Consider the following 12,302-nt stretch of genomic DNA (forward strand, 5'->3'; position numbering starts at 1 on the left):
TGTTTTCTGAGAAAAGTAGATTTTTATAGGACACAGAATCATATTACCTTGCTGTATCCTTCAGTCTTGTGATAGAAATAATCCAGTACCCTTTTGATAAAGGGTTCAGATTCAAAGTGCAGCACAGATACTCCTGCTGCATGTTTTACTGCCCCAGGCTTGGGAAACTGGTGCAAGAATGAAACCACAGAGTGCTTCTGCATTTGTGTTGTGGCTTCTGCTGGCTGCTTAGCCCTGTTCAGATAGATCCAAGCTGAAGGTATGAGCAACTGTGCTCATCTGTAAGTTTCATCTCTGCTGGTATTTCTCCTCTTCTCCCCATTATCAGAAAAAAGAGGGCTTGACCCTTGATTAGGTATCTTAACTGTCTTCATATTTCCTGTCCAGGTGAGGCTGGTCTTGAATTGGACAATGGCACAGATACCCAAGTGTCTAGACCAGGCAAACTGCCTGCTACTTACAGCACCTGCTGCCCCAATCCCTCAAGCACCTAGCAAGTGAATAATTCACTGGGGTGATATGGAGGTGGGGAACTGGAAAAGGGGGTTTCTGCACATCAGCAGCCTTTGGTGAAGCTTTGAGGCCATCAGTGGCACCACAGCTCATGCAGCAACCGCATCCACCTTGAGGTCACAGGGATACCTGCCTGCCAGGCTGGGGCCTGCTGCATTAATGCCAGTTGCTTCTTTACATCAGCCACCAAGTGCTGACTTTGCCTTCTGCAGGTGTGGGAAACCTGATTTTGTTTTATAACCAATGGCTTTCATTATCCCACTTACAGTTTTGTCCACATTAAATTACTGTCTAAGTGTTAGCCATGCAGTTTGGTTCTAAGCATGCAGCTTAGATCATGCATCAGGCTCCTAGTCTCTAGCTGTTCTACTCCACTGCATCCAGGGCATGGAAGATGAGCTAATGCACCTGTGGTCTCACACTGGCACAGTGTCAAGAGCACTCCCACGTCCACTGGTTCTGCTGTAGTTATAATTGTGTGATACACACCCAGCACAGAGAAATACAATGCTGCAGGCATAGTTAGGCAGTCTCAAAATTGCACCTATTAAGGGTGAGACTGAACAGGAAACTGAAGGGTACAGCCACTTGCAGAAAGAAAACCTTCCCCTTTTCTTGAAATGTCATTCTTTTCAAAGCATGGAAAGAATGAGGATTAAACAGAGATGTCTCTTTAATGACACGTCAAATGATCTTGAGCAACACCAAGAAACTGCCTGCATGTTTGGGCATTACTTTGAATGTTTGGTAAGAACAGTTTATAGAAGGCCTTTCCAGGCATTTGCACAAACAGAGCTCCATTAAACTGCATACCAAACTGAAGACTCCATTTGCTGATCAAAAGAATGGGAATTTAGAGGGATCCAAGGAGCTGTAATGGGTTGGAGAGAGAACAGCCAAAAAAGAAAGGATGAGGAGGTGTTTTTTCCTCACTTTCTATTGCTCCTGAAGTACAAGCTCCTGTTGAAGGGTTGTAGGTTGTATCACTGTCACCCCATAAAAGGCTAGAGCTTAGAGACAGTCACAGTGCAAGTCGGAATATGGAGATTTCCTGCTGAAAGTGAACATGGAGTAAACCTGATCACAGAGTCTGATCTCAGTCGTCTCACGTCATCTCTTGGATTTCCTTGAACTGACTTTACCTTGAACTGATTCTCATCTGAACCTGAGCACATCAGCTGAAAAACCTCTTTCCTTTCTTGATGATGACATTTCTAGAGATGAAAAATCCAGTACACAACATGAAATAATATTTTGATTGGTTAATTCCCTCCACTATGAAAAATGTGTTTACTTTCCATAGACCACTCAGGTCTGGCTTTAATTTTGAGACACTGAGTTTTATTGTATTTTCATCAGCTATGCTATCATCATAGTTGTATTTTCCAGGGACACATTTTTCAGCCTAAGGCTCTGCCTTTTTCTTTTGGTTCAGGCTGAGTGCTTGAACTTCTTCAAAGGAAATACCTGTTTTACTGTAAAAGTTTTGGGTATTCCTTTCTTACCTGATATCACAGCTCTACTGTAAAATATTTCCTATGAAGCTGGACAGAACTGATAACACTTTTCTGCAATTACTATGTTTGGTTGCTGTACCAAAAGCTGTACCTACATCTGCCAAGGCTGCTGTGCATGTGAATGCAACAGCATTCCTACTGGTCCCAGCTGAGGGCTTAGCCATGATCTGTAGCTGCGGTGGTCCACAGATTACAAAAGGATAGCTAGCACCTACCACCTTCTCTTCACTGCATTTGGTCATGGGTAATGTTCACGTCAGGACCCACAAACTCAGGAGGATTCTCCAAACCACCTCTCCTTTAGACATAGCCACTGCACTTAGGGATCCAAGCGGAACCTAGGACACCATTGTGCTTCATGCTAAATACAGATGCTAGCCATGGCCAGGGATAAACCAAGGAGACAAGAGATGTCAGCATTGCTAATATGGCAGGTGATGGTATCACTGCAGCAACCAGGACACAACAGGAGCTGGACCTTTCTCCAGCTGTTCAGCAGATGACACAGTGGAGGAAAGCCTTACTGTGGGACACAGGATGAGGTAGAAGGTGATGGTGAATGTTTATGGGAAGTTAACCCTGTGCACATAAGAAGTGAGGTGTAGAGGAAAATGTGTTTCAAGCTTCAGTGTTATAGTAATGCAGTTAGGTACAGAGGCATGACCACAGGCAGGGTATGTGCTCTGAGCTGTAGGTCAGCATGTTCTCAGCCTCAGGACCCTGGAGGCTGCTGTACCACAACTCTAGCATGTGCACTGTTTACTCCCTCTGTATAGATATGTGTCATCAGGTCTGGAGGTCTCTGCATAGCCCAGGGTAAGATGTTTGCCATGGCTGTTATACATCTTCAGTCCTGGCTTCCAACATCTTGCAGAGCAAGGAGATGTCAGTTTCACAAATATTTCCAAGTAGTAGTTGTGTTTGGTCATGGCGTGTTTCATTTCGGGAATGGGGTATGGTTTTTGAGATGATAACTTCCAAAACCTGGAAAACACTTAAAATGTTTGCAGTTGTGAATCTGCCCTTGTCTTTGCATCCAAATACAGGTGGTTTTCCTGTTGGCAATGCTTTGTGTATTGTCATTGAAGTCATGGATAAAAATTGGATTTCTTCATGATTCCACCTTAAGTTTCAAATATGACAAAACCAGTAATAAAATAATCACAAACCTAATTCACAAGGCTAAAAAGCAGATTTAGTGCTCTCCAGATCTAAGAAGAAGAAACAATTAGAATCCTTCTGCTAGTCATCTGTTGAAATTTTCTTGTGAATTGCTCCACAGTTGCTTGTTTTCTTTTAAATAAGCAAACAATCAAAGAACAGACTACTTCCCTAAATTAGATTTATCAGTGTTTATTTGTCTTTTTCCATAGAAATTCAGGCCTTGTCCAGACTTGGAGTCTGTAACAATGACTGATACTGTATTGTGAGAAATGAAAAAGATGAATACAGCTGAGGAACAGATATACTGTCAGGACTTTCATTGGGTTGAGCTACGTTGACTTGGTTTTATTTGTCTTTTCCAGAAATATGAAAGCCAATTTGCATTAAAACTAGAAACACGATGATGTAAGTAATTTTTTTCCATAAACATGTCATATTAAAAAAAAGGCTTAAACTGCTTTGTACACAGCATGCACAAAACCCCCATCTCCAGCAAGGAAAATATCTACAACTCCTTATCTTTTCATGCGCTCTTAGGTAACTAAAAAGAAAGGATGATAAAGATCTAATATACTTTGTTTAAGACACTAGAATTAAAACTACTTTTTGGTCTGGTGTCTGTTCTCCCACCCCCAATTACACAATTTACTTCTGATCAGATTAAACATTTCATCCATAAAGTATGTGATGTTCTGTTTTCAGTTCTCATTTTAGGCAAAATTGGGGAGGGACAAAAACATAGAAATGAAGAAGCAGATCTTTCAGTAGAACATTTTGAAACATAAGTCTTAACTTTTGTCCCCTACGTATTTTGTTTGCAGCTGAAACAGTGATAAGTCTGGCACAAGAGCGAATCATGTCAACTGGCTTATACATACATTTTTTGGCAGATGAAAATAATCAACTAAGGAAGGTCTTCAGCTCAAAAAGCATCTTCCCTGAGAGTGCTAGCCAGGAGTGGCTGCTTTTAAAACCACCTAAACTTCATAGCCTGCTACTACAGGTAAGAAGACAGAGAAAGTAAACTTAGAACAATTAAAAACTTAAAAAGTTGTAAGTGACTTCTACTTGTGATGTGGTTGCATCTCTAGCAATGTTTTCCGTATGCTGACACACATGGTTACTCAAGAGCTCAGCACTTGGTCCTGACGTGCAGGCCTCCAGAGCCAAAATAGTAGGGACATTTACAATACAATGATGTAACTTTCTCCCACATTTTGTAAATGTGGTTGCATGTTGCAACCTTCCTTGGTTTTTAATAGTAAAGGAGCAATGTTTAGCTCACAGTCTGTGCTGTAACATGAAAACTCTTTTCCTAGCAGCTCAGCTGGTGTTTTGTAACTTGGTGGAGAACTCTGTGTTCACAGAGTTATCATCCATGACTTAATCCGGATACAACTTTCTGTTCCTCTATTTTTGCAAACAGAGCTGACCAGCACTGCTCTTCTACAGTGGATGATGGCTTCATGTCCAATCTTGACAGCAAAGGAATCCACCACTTCCCTATAGCACTGGGGGTTGTTGCGCCCATGGCCAAAATCTTGTGTGTCCCACAGAGACAGAACAGGGCAAAGTATCCACAATGACACCTTACGTATATCTTCCTGCTGCCCCTACTGTCCTATTCCAGGGACAAGAGGAAAGCTGGAGCTATTTCAACTTTGGACTTGTCTACATGGGAAAATTAATCAGAAGACCAATACTGCAATAGTCCCCTGTCTCTTCCTCTAGCTTGGTTTATCCCAGCCTGGAGCAGAATTACTCCAAATCCCACTTGACAATAAAGTCATCTTTTACGAGATAACCATTCTCCCCCCTGCAAGGAGACCCACACACAGTCCTCAGGGAGCTCTGGGAGCACTGAGCAGCTGAAGGCAATGCCTCTCCCCTCTCCTCCCTTCCTGCCCCTTGTGCTGGCTTGCAGGGGTGAGCAGGAATGAGCTGGAGAGGGCAGAGAGCTTGGAGCTGGGCAAGGAGATGAGGGGACATTGATGGGGGAACGACAACGAGCTCTGGGTGTTTCCTGGATTGTGCTGCTGAAGCTGCTCTGATTTATAGCCAGGCCAAAGAGGCCTCTTCTAAGGAGAAGCTCTCATATTTCTCTTACCACCCACACACAGGAACAAGGAACAATAAGGATCTTGACCCACTTTCCACTCACATTCCCAGCCCCATCCCTGTTGTCTGTAAGTGGGCAAAAAAAGCACTGTGGGAAAAGAGAAGTCAAGTGGTGGCAGCCAGGGCAGGGGAAGTCTTTGCTGGGCTGTAGTGAGAAAGCAGAAGCCATGTTCCCCCTTTTCCCTGCCTTGCTTTAGGGTTTGCAGATCTCTGGCTGGCTGGCTGGGTGAAAAAGCCTGTGCTAGCCTGGTGACTTAAAACCAAAGCAAAACAAGGGCCTCTGTGAGCAACTGGCGAACCAGCTCTCCTATGTGGACTCCTTCACTAGACTTCTCCTGATCTGCAGATGCAGCTCATGACCAGGAGTCCCATGCAGGTACCTGGCATTGCCCACCATCATGTCAGATCTCAGGCCTCAGATTAGGGCAGGACCCTCTATAAGGTGTTTGTTTCAACATTTCCAACTCACTGAGGAGGTGCCAAGGCACAAATTTTACAGACTCCCTGTCTCAGCATGGCAAACTTGCCTTATGCAGCTGGGTGAAAACAATGTCAGGAGGTGGCTGGCTGCTGTCAGCATCTGTTCCTGTTGCTGTGCCATAACCCTGGGGTGAGTTGGGCCTTTATGAGCAAAGGACCAAGACGTAAGGTAAGTGAGGCTGGCTGGGACCTCCGGTGCAACGTTCTGCTTAAAGCAGGGCCAGTTTAGGGGTTACATTAGATCCATAAGGAGGCAAACCTGCTGATGGTAATGAAGCATTGCTATAGAGTTACACACTGCAGGCACTTTGTGATACCACGGGGTGAAAGAGGAGGTAAAACCCAAACCGAACAAACCCTAGAGTGTCTGGGTTGTGTGCATGACATAAATGGCTCCCACTGGTCCCCTGCAGCCCCATTAGTGAAAAGTTAATCCCTGCAGTGAAGAAACCGTAAAAATGCAGCTGCAGTGGCCAGTTCCTTATCTGAGCCATGCTTAAACTCTATTTCTGGAGAGCCTTATGGGAAGAGCTGGGAGACCTTCTACCTAACACCGCCTCTACTGCTGCAGCAGAGATTTGCAAGAGCAGCAGAATCTCAGTATACTAATTCTCATTTCAGCTGCATCCTCTGCACATCCGCCACAAGCGGAGGGAAACAGGGACAGTAATTGGCATGGAGCAGCAGCTCGGTTGTGCAAATGACTGAGAATACTGTGGGAGATATTAACAGGCAGCTGTTAAGGCATTACTAATAATTTTCAGAATCATTTCTATTCCTATTCTTCCCCTGACGGCCTGAAAATGCTGTAGGTCCTTTTAAAACCATTCTGCCTGCTAATAGTTTATTGCTTTGTTTGATAGGTTGCTTGAGGATAGCTAGGCAGCTTGTGTGTTTTAGTCCCCTCTCCCTTCAAATAGTGAGAGCATTTTAATATTTCTTGGAGAAAAATGGATGTAATAAAATATGAATATCTAGGGCCCAATCACACTGCAGTGGAAAGCTCTGCCCTGTGAGGCTGTCTTGCGCTGGCTCTTCTGGTTGCTGTGCTCTGCAGAGCTGGCAGCACCACCAGTGCTCTGGTAAACATATTCTTACTTCAAATAGTGGAAATGTTCACTCATTTAGGAAGGGCAGATGGAGCATATATGGACCTCTGTGGTCTCCACTGATGGAGTTTTCTTTTTTGAATGAGTCGTTGCACATGGCTGACCTGGGTAGTCACACAATTATGGACAGAATTGCCCGAGCTCTGGGCTTATCACTAACAAGGGTCATTTTGGACTGTGTCTTCAAGGCTTGATAACATGGAAGTGATAGCAACACCAGCACTGAGAACTAGTAGTACTGATCCACTGGAGAAGTGTAGTGTTTGGGACTTAGCAGCAGACACCATAAAACCAAACAGCATTTCTCTGAGTATGGGTAAAGTTTGCACAAGGCTTCTCCAAGGGAAATGACAAATCCCCTGTTCCTGAGCTGTTTAAGGCTGGAGTAGGCAGAGAAACAGGGAGCACTGCACAGGGACTGGCCTCACTGCTCCTCACTGGCAGGAATCTCCTTTCCTTGCAAGCATAAGTCATGGGACTGGGACTTAATCACGGCACTGGGATCTAGCTGGGGATTTTAGAGATTGCTTAAAAATGTGTAATGAAAATTGTTCATGTGTATGAAAGAGAGAAGGAAGAATGTGTGAATTCTGGAAGGTGCTGCCTCTGGAAAAGGTGTATCCCGAGCTTTTAGATCCTGGCAAAGCCCCTTTAAGAGAAACTGGAATTTTCCCTGCATAAACAACGATGCCTGTATTTGTTTAAAAGGAAAAAAAAAAAAAGTTGGGAAGCCAGCAGAGCAGACGTAAAGTCCTGATGAGGAAGAAAAGGAGTGTTGTGCCCAGGACATTGGGGAAACTGTTCAAAGCCAGTTCATCCTTACGCAGAAACTGTCCCTGCTGGCTCACAAGCGGCAATGGTCAATTGAGCTATGGGGTAGGCAGCCCGTGGGGCAGGAGATTTGGGACCCAGTCCTGACTTCAGCAAGGGACCTGGATTCTTGGCATCTCCCAGGGGCTAACACTCGAGATAGGGAAAAACAAACAAACAGGTCTGTTCAAAGGCATGTAGGAGGAATTATATTTCTTTTGGAAGAGCTCATCTTCCTCCGTAGGGCAAAAAGCACCCTGTGAGAGAACAAAAACTCCCTGCAAATGGGAGGAAGCTAAATGGAAGAACTGCATCTGCTAGGCTGCTCTTTGCCTTCTGTCAGGGTAAAAAGAAAATAATAGAAAAAAGAAATAGGAAAAAGGATAAGATTGATTCAAGATTCATCCGACCAAAGAGAGGCAGCACAAGTGGGAACAGGTCTCTTTAGTCTGATAATCAAGCATCTAGCTAAAGGAGAGGGGGAATTCTGGTCTCTATACCTGAGACTGAGTTTCAAACTGCCTCTGCTTGATGGAAAACACTTTCCTCCCTTTCTGCACTTCACTAATAGGGCCAAGGTGGGAGATGGGCACTGGAAACTCTCCCATGGCAGTGCAATCCCACCCCAGACCTTGCGATGGAGGCAAGCAAGTTACAGGTACATGAACTAGGATGGAAGCTGTTGCTCCACCATTATCCCCCCTGGCCATGCTCAGGAGGGCGAGCCCATACCCAGGTTTCCATAAAGGAAGGGTATGGCCACCAGCTTTCCAGAGGGACTGCAGGTTTTAGTCCCTGTGTGTGTTGCCTTTAGCTCCATGTGCACATACCTGGGATGGGTCTAGGAGAGAGGGTTAGCCAGCTCCAATACACAGTGGTGATGGCCTGGAGTGGGTTAACCACTCAGTGTGATGCCCTCTTCTGTTTCCAAACTACAACCTCTAGTCTCAACTTACCCACCTCCCACTGGGCTCTGGATTTCCCTCTGTGGCCCAAACGCTGAACATTAAGTAATGCATGGACAAACCTGTTTTCTTTTGTGGTTGTGTTCACACAACAGTGGAAGAAAATACTGAACAAATAGGTTTTTGATATGCAGGCTTCAAGGGGATTCAGGTCTTCTGAATCAGGTCTTCTCCATTTCCTCTCTCATTTTTGTTCATGATGCAGAATATTATGGCAAAATTTCTATATAGGAGTTTGGGCTATTTTGCTAATTATCTAGAGAGCATCTTTCAAAGAACACACCCTTTTGCATGTGCAGGGATTTCGTTATACTTGTTATACTTGTTATTCACTGTGTTTTGTTAAGCTCCTTTACTTTATTGTAAATGCCAAGAGATGTAGAGGCAGAAAGGAGAAAAGTGGCAAGATCTGATGATGTTTCTTCCTGAAACCACAGAATTATCTTAAAACTCTCCTATTCATAACTGAGACTTATCACTTGAAAATCTCAGTTTGCACAGAGCAAATTATGCTGTCACTGGCCAACCTATTTTATTTATTTTTAATAAATTCCCTTATTGTGTGGTTCCAGACTGCACATCACATGGCACACATTGCAAATGAGATGCTGGAGGTCTTCCTCAAAGATCGTGCACCCTAGCCTGAATTTTTAATTCTTCTTGCTTACAGGGATGCCTTTTATTCCCTCTGTAGTGTTTTGAGCGTTCATGTGTCTAGCATATGAAGCACTGCTGCAGTCACATGGCTGTGTGAACACAGACAGTTCAACTAGTGCTCTGCTTCACACAGAGAGAAAGAGAAACATGAGACACAAGATGAACTGCAATGGCTGAGATCTGGCAATTCTTTGCCAAAATTTGGACCATCCTTGGAGAGGGCATCAAAAAGGCTTTCCACTAGTGCTGTGAACATGTAAATTTGTTTTTAGGTCTTGCTTCGTTTTCAATTCCATGAGGCTTTTTTAGCAAAAATACAAGAAATTCCAGTATCTGGTTGGCATTTATAGAGTACCAGTTTCAGAGAGTTTTACTGAACTCTCCTGAGGACCAGATGCTCTGTTTCCACTTTGAACAAGCTGCTGCTGATCCTGTTCATTGCCAGATATGGTCCTGCACCACAAGAGTGATGGTTCAAAACCTACTTATGGAGAGGGAAAACCCAAAAGAGATTTGGCAGAACACCAGCTTGTTGCTGCTAGTGGCATGCATAAGGGTGAGTGAATGAGATTTGTACTAGAATAGCAGCAGCCACGTCAGAAAGGCTCAGTCTTAGATATTTTACCTGGGGCCATCCAGAAACCTATGGAGGAACTGGGAACTGAAAAGAGAAGAAGGGGTGAATCCTGCAGCAGCCCTCTTGGTCCTTACCATAGTAACAGCCACCTTGGCTCTAATGTGGCCAGAAATCCCAGGCTGATGAGAGGACCTCTAGGTTTGAAGATTGCACCAAATAGTCTGAATAGTCAAATACCACAGTGCTGGTGAGGAACTCCAGGAGGACTTCACAACATGATAAAAGTTGACAAAAAGATGGCAGATGAGCATCAATGTAGATTAATTTAAAGTTAATATACCCAAGAACATATAACCCAAATAGAGTGTATGTGATGCTAAACTAGGAAATAGTTACCAGGCAATGGAATTGAAAGTCATCACTGACAGCTCTCTGAAATCATCAGCTCAATGTGCAGTGACTGCCAAAAAGCCAAAAAAGTGTAAGGTACCAGAGGAAGGGTACTGAGAGGAGTTTGTACTTTTTTTGTTGCTGAGCAAAAGAGGGTGCTTGTTTTGATGCTGAGCAAAATCATGGTGTACCTTTACCTCAGCCCCTGGGTGAGGTGCTCCTCTCCAGTGCTTAAGGACAAGACAGCAGAGAGTGGTGGGTGTTGGGGGATCACATGGGAAAAGGAAGAGCAGAGAATGGCCAGGTATAGTCAATCTTCCTCCCATTGGTGGAGATATAGTACTGGGATAAATGATCCATCATATGCCCCATTTCTCATGCTCCTAACCTGTGCCTGGTCGTGGCTGAAAGCTAAGACCTAAGGCGAGTGTAAGAATAGGGTGCAGCAGGCAGATGTTTCCCAGAATAGCCTCCTCGACATGGAGTGTTTGTGGCTCACAGATTCCCCAACCCGGAGGTGTTGCTTTACTTAGGATGAGATCTTACCTTTTTAAAAAATACCAAATTTAAAAAATAATAAATTTTTAAAAGAGAGCAAAGAAGGCTTTGAAGTCAGACTTTGTTATTAGAGGTGACATGCCAACCGTGGGTAGGTGCCAACTGCAAGACTTTATTTTGACTGCTGTCTCATGAGGAAAGCTGGCAGCTGGAAGGACAGAGAAGCATGTCCTGAAGAATTTAGCCAGACTGCTTTCAACAGCCTCTTTGATGCCGGGTGGCTGAGAAAACAGAGTGGTGTTCTCTGTGTGTGCTATGACAAAATACCCTTTAATAATTGTCTTCTGGGTCACACTGGGTTGCAACTTGGACCACTGCATTGGCCTGACCCAGTACAGGATACCAGGTTTTGCCTCTGGAAGGCACACTAGCATGGGTTGCGTTTCAGGATGCTTCATTGCTTCTGTTATCATGAAATTTCTTTTCCTGCTGAGGGGGGGAAATAAACAACTTCCCTTTAGTCTCTAGGTTGAAGCTAGCATTGATCAAGAGGCAACTCAAGTTGTGACTCAAGAGGCAACTAAACTTTCAGTCTAAATGGAGAAACAGTTCTCTGTTCAGGGAAAACAGATTGAAAATGAAACTTGTACAGGTTGAGAGGATGATTAGGGTTCTGCAGCCACAGCGTGAGAAAGACACACAGGGAAAAAAAAACCAACATATTCATTGTGACAGACTGACCGTACATTTCCTGCAAAATAAGGCATCTTCCCCTGTTAGGATCACAGCTGAAAGGCATGTAACACGTAGCACTATGTTTTTAAGGATGTTACCCAAAGCCCAGGAAAACTTGTTGGTTTGAGGGGATTTTTTTCCACTTGGTGCCAAGCTCTGGCTCAGCTCAGGGGAGTGCAGCTCTCTATGCCTTTACATCCTCTTAATCTTTAGTGTGAGACTAGTTTGTGGGTTAACACCCACTGAGATGCATCTAAACCTGCAGCAGTGGTGGATGTGAAAGGAGGAATGATGTGGGAAGCTTCTTTTCTTTCACAGGGACAATGAAAAGCAAGGCTGAAGGACGGTGTCTGCAACTGTTCAGGGAAGTCCAAGGACCATGCTGCAAGACTCACAGCTACTCTTTCAGCTCCCTCCATTTAGAAAGGCACATCTTCAGAAAAAACCCACATCCTTTCTGTCCAAATTTTTAACATACTGCCAAAACAGGGTGACTACTCTGAAAGCAACATCAAGACACAGCCACAGTTTGGTAGAAAGAAGCACCATTTTTATTAATAATCACATTTACTGTTTTCTAAATATGTGCTTAAGAGCAAATGTTTTCGTATTTCCTACTTTTCTGTAAGATAGAGGAATGGAGAAAAGTATAGAAAGGCTGGAGTACCTCTCCTATGAAGACCAGCTGAGAGAGTTGGGGTTGTTCAGCCTGGAGAAGAAAAGGCTGCGTGGAGACCTTACAGCAGCTTCCAGTACCTAAAGGGAGCCT

The 12,302-nt window shown here is 44.1% G+C and overlaps 1 long non-coding RNA gene across 1 annotated transcript in view; it reads left to right on the forward strand.

The window, feature by feature from the left end:
• The window catches only part of LOC133269373 (uncharacterized), a 47,192-nt gene extending 35,124 nt beyond the window's left edge, over positions 1-12,068 (forward strand). Inside the window, exons 3-5 of the long non-coding RNA XR_009743430.1 lie at positions 103-259; positions 4,016-4,197; positions 11,852-12,068. This is a non-coding gene — a long non-coding RNA (uncharacterized LOC133269373). The remainder of the gene's footprint in view (positions 1-102; positions 260-4,015; positions 4,198-11,851) is intronic.
• The last annotated feature ends 234 nt before the right edge of the window (positions 12,069-12,302 follow it).

The sequence above is a fragment of the Pezoporus flaviventris genome, unplaced genomic scaffold (assembly GCF_033815535.1).
Source record: "Pezoporus flaviventris isolate CSIRO_AGI_PZ_B2104156 unplaced genomic scaffold, CSIRO_AGI_Pfla_v1 ptg000015l, whole genome shotgun sequence".
In the NCBI taxonomy this organism is placed as follows: domain Eukaryota; kingdom Metazoa; phylum Chordata; class Aves; order Psittaciformes; family Psittacidae; genus Pezoporus; species Pezoporus flaviventris.